This window comes from Thrips palmi, unplaced genomic scaffold, assembly GCF_012932325.1.
Source record: "Thrips palmi isolate BJ-2018 unplaced genomic scaffold, TpBJ-2018v1 HiC_scaffold_15, whole genome shotgun sequence".
NCBI classification, from domain to species: Eukaryota; Metazoa; Arthropoda; class Insecta; order Thysanoptera; family Thripidae; genus Thrips; species Thrips palmi.
Window position 1 is genome coordinate 4,747,772 of NW_023144624.1, and position 9,596 is coordinate 4,757,367.

The 9,596-nt window shown below is 60.8% G+C and overlaps 3 non-coding genes across 3 annotated transcripts; all 3 read left to right on the plus strand.

Annotated features, from left to right (window-relative positions):
- Positions 1-6,839: 6,839 nt before the first annotated feature.
- On the plus strand, positions 6,840-6,921 carry Trnas-uga. Its single transcript has one exon. It is a non-coding gene; the product is annotated as a tRNA-Ser (tRNA).
- Positions 6,922-6,998: 77 nt separating this feature from the next.
- Positions 6,999-7,080, plus strand: Trnas-uga. The gene has a single exon. It is a non-coding gene; the product is annotated as a tRNA-Ser (tRNA).
- A 69-nt stretch (positions 7,081-7,149) lies between these two features.
- Positions 7,150-7,231, plus strand: Trnas-uga. The gene has a single exon. It is a non-coding gene; the product is annotated as a tRNA-Ser (tRNA).
- The last annotated feature ends 2,365 nt before the right edge of the window (positions 7,232-9,596 follow it).

The following is a 9,596-nucleotide window of genomic DNA, read 5'->3' on the forward strand; positions in this document are numbered from 1 at the left end:
CTCTCTCGCACCTGTGCGCAACGCCGCGCGAGAGAGACAGAGACACGAAAGGGATGTGATTCGGAAGCTCGCTCTGCACAACAACGCCGCGGGCCGAGGAGAGAGAAAGGGGGGGGGGCGCATTTTCACGGCCCCTGCCCCTGCTTGGCAGTGTAGCAGGGATCCACACGGGTACCTTGGTAGCCCTGGCGGGACTGGCGGGCCGTGGCGGGCCCTGGCGACTGCTACTGGTTTCTGTGATGTTCGCCGCTCGCTTCGCGCCGCGCGCACGGCGGGGCAGCAGCTACCCTTCAAAAAACGCGCGGCCACCTCCGCGCTCGGCACGCCGCGACGCGCCGGTAGCCGGTAGCACACTGGTAGCACCACCGGGCGTGAATGTGCGTGATTAATGCGGCGCTGCACACTGGAAGTGGCCGGGGGAGTCGCTACTCCGTCCAGGACGGCCAGCACGGCCAGCACACAAGGCGCTTCGTTATTACGAAATCTGATTTCACAGCGTCGCGTCGGCGCCGAATTGCCTTGGCGATTGCGCCCGCGTCGAACGGGCCGCCATTTAGCACTCATTGTCGCGCGGCTTAATTTATCGAGCAGCCTCCGGCCCCTCCGGCCAACAACATCAACAACAAGAGCAGCAACAAGAACGAAGACAGCCCCGTAATGGATGACACCTTTCTCCTCCTTCTCCTCCTTTCCGCGTGCCGCAGAATGTGTGGCCCAGGGACCTCCGTCGCGAAATAATAACTTTGTCTGTGCGCCCCATCGGAGGGGTGGCTGGGGCTCTTTGTTTGCGATCCGCGACGAGTAAAAAAGTCGAAATTGGCGCAGGAAAGGGGGGGGGGAGCAGCTGCGCCCTCCACAGCCCCGCCCGCTCCTCACGCGCCACCTGAGCGCCGAGGTCGATTGCACCTCCAATAACACGCAGTTATAGTCTCTTTTCTGCAAAACTGCACAGTCAAAAAAGATTTTCCAAAAAAAGTAGTGAATGAAAGGGACGGTGCTCGTCGTTTTGTCCGACCGGCCGACCAGCCAAAATTTCACCTCCCGCACCACTCCCGCAGGGAAGAGGGCCGGTTCGCCGGGGTGCCCTCTTTCGCTGAAGTTTTCTTTATCGTTTAGATTTTATTTCCGTTACTTTGAATACAAAATTGTTACAACAAAAATTGAGCCTTAATTTTTAATTTTTTTTGGAAACATTGTCCTGCAGCCATGTCCACAAACGATACACATACCCGAAAGGCGGGCCCGCATTTTAGCAGGGTAAGTGACGAGGGTGTAGGCATTTCGATGACACGCATGGCTGACTCGCTGATTTCTCTGCATCGCACCAAATAATGTGAAACTTGTTGTGTGTGTGTGGGTGGCTCGTTGTTGCGTTCCGGTCCGCTGTCAGACGTCAATCCGTGCGGGGGGCAATCGACCGTGAGGGGCGGGAGCGAGAGGCGGGGGAGGGGGGGGGGAATCGTCGCGGCAGACATGGCGGCACCGAGTCGAGGAATCAGATGGACGCACACAGGCGCAATTACTCCAATAAAAAGGATCTCAGCTTCGCTGACGCGGGTTCAAGTCCCGGCTGGGGGCGAACGGGAAACGACTGTGTCTTTTCGCTGCTGTTTCACCGGTATACTACGAAGTTCCCGTGGCCGTGTGCGGAGAACTGGTGACCCGGGTTCGACGCCACCCTCTTCCGCCGCTCATTTTTGCCACAGCCCGCTGAGGACTTTCGAGCCCCCCAGCCGCGTCAGCGCGCAGGGATACTCATCCTGCAGGACAAAGTGCGAATGGACGAATGGAGGAGTTGGCGCGGTCCTCGCGGTCCTCGCCGAGGAGGCCGTCGACCCCGCCGCCGCAGTGTTGGTGCTCGGCCGTCCGGACGCTTTTCACTAAGGCACACCTACACTAGCGCCAAAAAAGAAAAACAAGGCCGAGAATTAAAAGAGTGTGGGACAACTAGCCCTTGTCCAGCCTTCCGGTCTGTTAGCGAGACAGAGACGGCAGATTACTGCACCCGTCCGTGAGTGCGAGTGTGTGGGTGCGTGGGTGTGCGTATGGACATTGACAATTACTGTCCCACTGCAGGTGCGCGGTCAATGACCTCCGAGTGCCAGTCCACTGCATGCATGCAGTCGCTGCAGTGTGCCTGCAGCGAAGCAGCGTGGACAGTGTCCATTGGACAGCCCCACTGGCCCTGCCAGCGCCAAGCCTGGAAGGCTGGAACGCTCCGAGGTGGCACTGCACTGGCTCCTCGCCGTCTTGTGTGGCGCAGCCAAGGCACAGCGTCGCGGCGACAGCCAGGGCGTCAGCCCGTCTCCGAGGTCCCCGAACCTTCGCGAAACCCGCCAAAACTCGAGGACCGACCCAAGTTACAGTATACACGTAAAGAAAAACGTAGGCTACTCAAATTTATTTAAAAAGAATTTGACGTGAACGGTCTAGACTGAATTTTACAATTTTAATTCAGCAATTCAATTAAAATCTTCTGAAATCCAATAAGTGTTTAATTGTGAGAGAATGCATCTTTATGGATGTTAATGAAAATCCACTGACGGTGGGAAAATGGCGGTGCTCGGTATTCGAACCACGGCCCGTCGACTCCGTCATCGGCGAGGTGCAAGTGCGTGGGAGTGCGTCGACCCTGGTGGCCCTGCTGGCCCTGCATTGCATCCTGGCGGTTGTTGCCCCCGGCCGGCTCGGCTCGGCTCGCCTCGGCTGCGCTCTGCCTCGGCGCTGCGCTCCGCTCGTCACTTTGGCTCGCGCCCTGGACGTCGTCCTCCCTCGCGTGACTTCGAGGAAACCGCACCAACCGAGGCGCCTCGTGGGGCCTAATGGGTCGAGGGAGGACCACGCGGGGGAAAACCACGCCGCCGACGTGGCCGAAATGAGGGACCCGTTTGATTTTGCACATCAAAATACACGTACACTTCGACCATCGCTAGTGCAAATTTTGAATTCTAAAATTTGAGGGTATCGAACCGCGGGGGGAAAGTCGACTCATCCCTATGGCTGGCGTCCTTTCGGCCAGGAACGGGAGCTTTGACTGCTCGCCTGCCATGCAACGGGGGACGGCGACGACCAAAGCAAGCGAGAGAGAGAGAGAGAGAGAGACAACAGAGAAAGACAGAGAGAGTGAGGAAGAAATTAGCTGATAAAAACGTCGCTGGAGCGGCGTGCGAGAGAGACGGGGAAGGCCACGGGGGGTGTCGCGCCTCGCCTCGCCGAGGGGGTGAGCCGAGCAGATAAAAGAGAGCCTCAGCTGCAGAAGGGGTGACGGCCTCGGCGACGACCTCTGCGCTGCAGCCGCTAACTCTGTAACACGCACCACGCTGCGCGCTGCCTCGACCGGCCGAAGAGAAGCACCCCGACGTGTCGAGTCGAGGTAAGGTTGCTGGGGTCTCTTTCTTGGGACTGCAGAAGACGGTTCGAACCCAGGTCCGGCGAGCTTCCCAGAAGACAGTCGGCGACCCCGGTGGAACTGCTCTCCTTGGAGCTGGCGGGGGACGGAAGGGCGGCGGACGACCGGAAGGCGCGTAGTTACCGTAGTTACCGCAGTTACGCCCCGGCGGTAACCGAACCAGTAACTACAGTCGGCCATTTTGCCTCCCTTGGGCCCGGGCCGGGCGCGCCGGCAGGGCGGGCGGTCGACCTCCTGGACCGGGAGGCTGCCTGCCTGCCTGCCTGCCTGGCTGCCTGGCGGCGTGCGGAGCGCTGGTTGCGTCGCCTGCCCCCACCCTGTGCCCTGGCAGCCTGGCAGCCCTGTCCCTGTGCCGGCCGGTGGTGGGGGTCCAGCGGCTCCAGCGGCAGCAGCGCCATGCGGGGGGCAGGCAGGCAGGCAGGCAGGCAGGGTGGGGGTAGGGGAGGTCATGACTCCGCCTGCCTCGCGCTGTCCAGTGCCCGCGGTCGCCGCCAGGCGGCGCTGGCAGCGCGCCCAGCTGGAGGCGCTGCTCCGCGGTGCTCCGCGCTGCTGGAGCTGGAAGCACGCAGAAGCACGCTGCGGCTGGAGTCTGGAAGGGAAGCAGTGCAGGCCGCGGCTGGATGCTGGCTGGATGCCGGGCCGCCAAGAGGCGGACAATGAATCGACTGCGGTCACCATTAATTGCTGCAGAACGGCTGGAGCTGGAAGATAGCGCGCCACCGCGGGGAGGGGCGGCACACTGGCGCTGGAAATCGAGACCGGACATTTTCGGGGGCGGCGAATGAATCGGAATGAAATGCAGAAGGAATGAAATACCTCAGGAAGCGATGGAAGGAATCCGCTCTGTTGGAGGAAGGACGTGGAGGAGCTGCACTCACGTATTCCAGGACGTGTCCGGCGCCCTTCCTCGCCTGTTGTGGAGCCATCATCGCGCCCCGCCCCGCCCCGCCCGATATGAATCTACACACAATGAATAACTTGCTTTGAAATGAATCTGGCGATAAGTCGCACGGGGAGGGGAGGAGGGGAGCGGCAAATAGAGGGGGCGGTGTCGATCTGATACAGCGGGCCGGCCGAAGCGCGCCGCTGTGCGCCGAGGCGGCTCGAGGGAGGACGCGACGTCGTCGGCACCGCGTAGGCAGCCCGGCCGCAGACACGCGTGTGTAAACGAGACTCTCACTAATTTTCGCGCCACTATCTTCGCTAACGCGTGGCGAGTATGGCGAAAGCATCAGCGAATCTCCAGCCGGAAATCGAATTTTGCATATTTTACAGGGTTCGATGCCGTCAAGGTCAAACAGGGAATGACGTCTCCTCGAACTTGCCGCGGCCCGATGAGTCTGCTTTTGGCGCACTCGTGGTGCATTTTGGGAAACGACTCTGCTGAATCCCAAACTGCAAAGGTCCTCCCTCGCGTACTGCATCGTGGTTTCCGAGTGGCAATGCCGGCAGAGTACCCGAGGCATTCGGGCGGCGGGGCCGAGCGGGGCCGGGCGGGCCACTGCGGTGGCGTTGGATCCATTTCGCCGATCGTATCTGCCTTGTTTTAGAGAAATGGAGAGGCGTGGGGTGCAGCGCGGCGCAGGGCGGTGTGGCGGCACACTGTGGCCTCGCGGCCCGCGCGGCCAGCGCAGCCCCAGGCCGGGATCATGCGGTCAGCAGTCGGCCGATCACCGCGGGCACACCGACTTCCAACTTCCCCCGTCGGACCGCCGGGCCACCGCACCGCAAACTATGCGCAGGACTTGCTGACGCCAGTAGGGCGCGAGTTCGACTTTGATTTCGATCTTTTTTGAGGGGGTGCAACCACCCCGTTTGCGTAAATCCCATCCGTGCTCCGCCCTGTAGTAGTGCGCCGTGTTCCCGCCCCGCCCCGCCCCGCCTCGCGCGCACCTTTTCCTCCTGGCCGGACTGTACGCCGTGCTGCGCGCCCTGCACTGGCAGTGCCTTCGTGGAACCCCAAATCCTGGGCAACCCGGCCGGGGCCCCGGGGCGTAAGGCCCGCGCGCAGTAAGGCCCTTTCGCCGGTCCTCGCGCGCGCACTCGCGGCGACACACCAGAAAACTAGTACACTGCATCCTTCGGGGCGAGAAGTACTCTTTTCCGCGTTATCGGCGAAGCAGTGTCGCGGTTGTTTGCGCGGACCGAGTGCCGCGAGGGCGCCCCGCGGGGCCGTGGGGCTCCACCGTGGGCTGTGCACGTCGTGGCTGCTCGGCAGGCCGCGCGACCACCGCCGGCTAAGCCCGCCCCGGCTGCCGGTTCAACGACTCAGACTCCACCCGCAACAGTGGCAAGCTTCGTTTTTCGAAAAAAAAAAAAAAAAAAAAACGGAAAGTGCCGAAGTTTGAAAGACGAAACCGAAATCACCCCGGAAAATTTCTTTGAAAATCAGCTGAGAGAAGTATAGCAGATATGCGAAAAAGATGTAAAGTAAATAAAACAAGACGAGGGCCTTTTTCCAGGTGGCTGGCGCTGGGCCGCTGGCCGCTTGGCTTGCCGCTTGGGGACACGACTGGCCGGCCGGCCGGTCGGTTGGCTCGCGGCGGTGCTTTGCATCTGCGATCGTATCGCCTGGCCGCTCTCATGTCTCTCATGCTGGCCGGCAGGCTGGCCGGCTGGCTGGCTGCGAGGCTGGCCGGCCGCTGCGGTGGCCGCGCTGCAGATCATCGCGATCATCCCCAAGCCAGAAGCCACCGACTAATTGCGAATACTGCACTCCGACGAGACAAAGACAAGGCAGCGGTAGTATGAGAAATGGCACCCCCAGGGGCCGTGCGTTATGCGTGCCGTGCCGCTGCGGGCGTGAAAAGCACGGCTCCGGTCGGACTGGTACTGTCCAGCCCTGGGCCCGTCCGCCGAGCCGCCGTGCCGTAGTGCGCAAGGGCGCTTGCGGTGCTTCCCAGTAGCGCCACGCCACGCCACGCCGCGCCACACCGCGCCCCACGCGCTCTAGAGTTACACGGCACGAGTGCACCACGCTCTAGCAGCAGTCCGTCTTCCTGCCCGTCCGCCTGCCCGCGGCGCGGTGACGGATCCCTTTCAATGGACAGTCGGAGCCGGGCTAAGCTCCGAATTGTCGCGGTTTATCCGAGCTCAGATTATTTGCCCGACAAATTCCGCCTCGATCTAATCGTAATTCTTGACGCACAAAAGTCAAGTTCGGCAGTTGCTCCTCTGCCTGCTGGGCCGCCAGCGCTCCCCGACGATTTACTAGTGTACTCGGAACTGCAGGCCGTGTGTTTTTCCTCGCGATTACAACAGTCCTGAGTGGCTGCGGAAAGGCCCGCCCTGCCGCCCCTCTCTCTCTTTTTCTCTCTCTCTTCTTGGCACGCAAGGTGCACGGGGACGGCGCCCCCGTCTCCGTGGACGAGACTGCTGGGCAGACCCCTACTGAAATGCGACGAAAAGAAGGCACGCAGCTCTCGCAAGAGCTGCGGTGTCCGAGTGGTTAAGGAGATGGACTTGAAATCCATTGGGCCCTGCCCGCGCAGGTTCGAATCCTGTCCGCAGCGTCGAATTTTTTTTTTTTTGCGACAGTTTTGCTCTGTGTTCCAACAACATCTTGCTGAGAACCGCTGTACTCAAGCAAGCTGCGGTGTCCGAGTGGTTAAGGAGATGGACCTGAAATTCATTGGGCTCTGCCCGCGCAGGTTCGAATCCTGTCCGCAGCGTCGATTTTTTTGGCGGCAGTTCTGCTCTGTGTCCCATCAACATCTTGCTGAGAACCACGCCACCTGTAAGCTGCGGTGTCCGAGTGGTTAAGGAGATGGACTTGAAATCCATTAGGCTCTGCCCGCGCAGGTTCGAATCCTGTCCGCAGCGTCGATTTTTTTGGCGGCAGTTTTGCTCTGTGTCCCATCTTGCTGAGAACCGCACCGTATTTTGGTAAATTCCCTCATGGTCACAGCCATGGGTGGAGAGGCTTTTGTAATTTCATTTGTACGGCTGGCGTTGCGGCTGGCGTTGCGGCTCGCAGTGTCCCAGGTAGGTATAGGGTTGAGCTGGGATTCCCCACGCCAGTCTAGCACCCCTCCCCTCCCCCTCCCCCGGGCGCGCTGCCGCGCGTTGCCCAACTGCGCCGTGTGGAACGTTGCCGCGACTCTCTGGGGGAAAGTCATGGCTTCGCGCCGCGCATGTCGCGTTACGGCTCTGCAGTCCAGATCACAGTGCACTGGTCGCGTTTTATGGCGAGAATGCCGTGCGACTGCGTCGTCAGCCCGCCCTGGCCGCCCGCGAAACCGAGAGAAAGGTTTGCATACCTCGTTCGGAGAGCTACTACTTGCCGGCCAGTGTTGCGGTCAGTGCGGTCGGTGCCGGGCCTTGCTGTGTCTGTGTGTGAGTATGTGTGTGTGAGTGAGCGTGTGAGTGAGTGAGTGCGTGTACGACGGCACCCACTTTGCCCCCGCTTTCGCTTATAGAGCCACCACACTTTGGCGACACGGCTGGCGCGCTCAGCGCCGCGCTTAGCGATGCTCGTCGGCGATGATGCGGCGTGATGCCGGCTTAGAATAGGACACACGCGACGCGCGATGCGCGCGATGCGGAGCGCGAGCTGCTGAGGTAATCAGCTTTGGGGCAGGTGATGGCGAGCTTATCCCCCGAGGCATATCGCGGCGCGAGCAGTCTTTCCGTCTCCGTCGCGCTCGCGGCGGCCGGAACCTCTCGCTCGCCCCTTCTCCCTCGCACTCGCCGCCGCGTCGTGCTCCCGATGTTTTACCTCGTCCTCAGCGCGTCAATAAAGACTAAAGTGCTTAAACAGTGCTTAGCCATCACACGCGCGGCTTACTGCATTTCGACCGCCGGCACTGCGAACGGGTGCTGCGCGTATGTGTACTTGTGTACAGTGTGGTGGCTGGGCGCGTGAAATCGCTGGGAAATGATCTCGTTTGGACACCGCAGCTCGCGGAGGGCAACGTCTCGTTCAGAGAAAAGTGTTTATTACGATCGCGTGCATACGCGACGCTTACGTGCAGACTGCAAACAAGTTGATGAACTGGTCCTTGCTACGTACTGGTAAATACGGCCAAAATTGCGCGTGAGTCATCTGCAAAAAAAAGAAACACCCCACTGGAACAGAATAAAACTGCCTATGGCTCGTCTCGGCCTCCATGTTGGCGCGCAGCCGCAGCACGCTACGTCCCCCCCCCCCCCCCCCCGCGTCGAGCCCCTTCCAGAGCATTGCGTCCGCGGTGCGCGGGGTCCCGGTCCTCCCGGTCCCGGCCGCCGATCCTGCAGGGACGCAGGGACTCGGCTCCCTCCTTCAGACTGTTGCCATTACTTTTCGCTGCACGGAGCAGCCAACTTTTCTGGAAAGGGGAGGAACACAAAAAGAGAAGTGCATCACCGCGGTGGCAGGCCCGCCCCGCCAGGCAGCCAGGCAGCAGGCAGGCAGACGTACGGTGACTGTCCAACTTTTCTCTTTTCCTCGACAGGCACGAACGAAGTTGAAAAGTACGGGAAAAGTGAAACGTGCCCAGTTTTCTTGATTGTACAAAAAGAGAAGAGGAAAATCTTTGACGGATAACGAGTGGGCCTTGTGGATTTCGATGGATACGTACCGAAGCGCGGTCAATGAGCGGCGTCCTGGAACAAAGAGAAAGAAAACGGGTTAATGCGAATTTCGGACCCATTTTTAAACCCTTTCGCCAGCGGGAAGACACACAACGTTAATCCGATCGCACCAATTTAAACGTCGGGGTCGCCCGTATTGGTTGTCACGCAAACGGGCGGACCACACGCACACGCACTCACACATCCACACGCACGCGGACAGGACCGGCGGCAGGCGTGCGGCAGCGGAGCGGTCCGAAAATTTATTAAAACAACGAAAGAAAGACAAAAAAAATCGTATTAAAAAGTCGAAAAAAAATATCTGTCACCATTATTTGTTTTGTAGCTGGCCGGCTGGTGAACGTGCTGCCAGTTCTGCCAGGGCGGCAACCGGCAGCCAGGCCAGCCAGCGCTGTGCCCGCCTTCCCTTCGCCCCCCGTCCCAACCGGTCCGCTACTGCTGCCGCGCCGCCCGCCGCCGCCGAGCCGCCGCCTCGGTGGGAGGGGGAAGTCGAGCGACGGCAGCGACGGCAGCGACAGCCAATGGCGGCCGCGCTCCGCCCCGCCCCGGGCAGCGGCGGGCGGGAGGGAAGGGGGCGGGGGAGGGGCGGGCCGGCTGCTGCGCGCTCCGCTCGCTC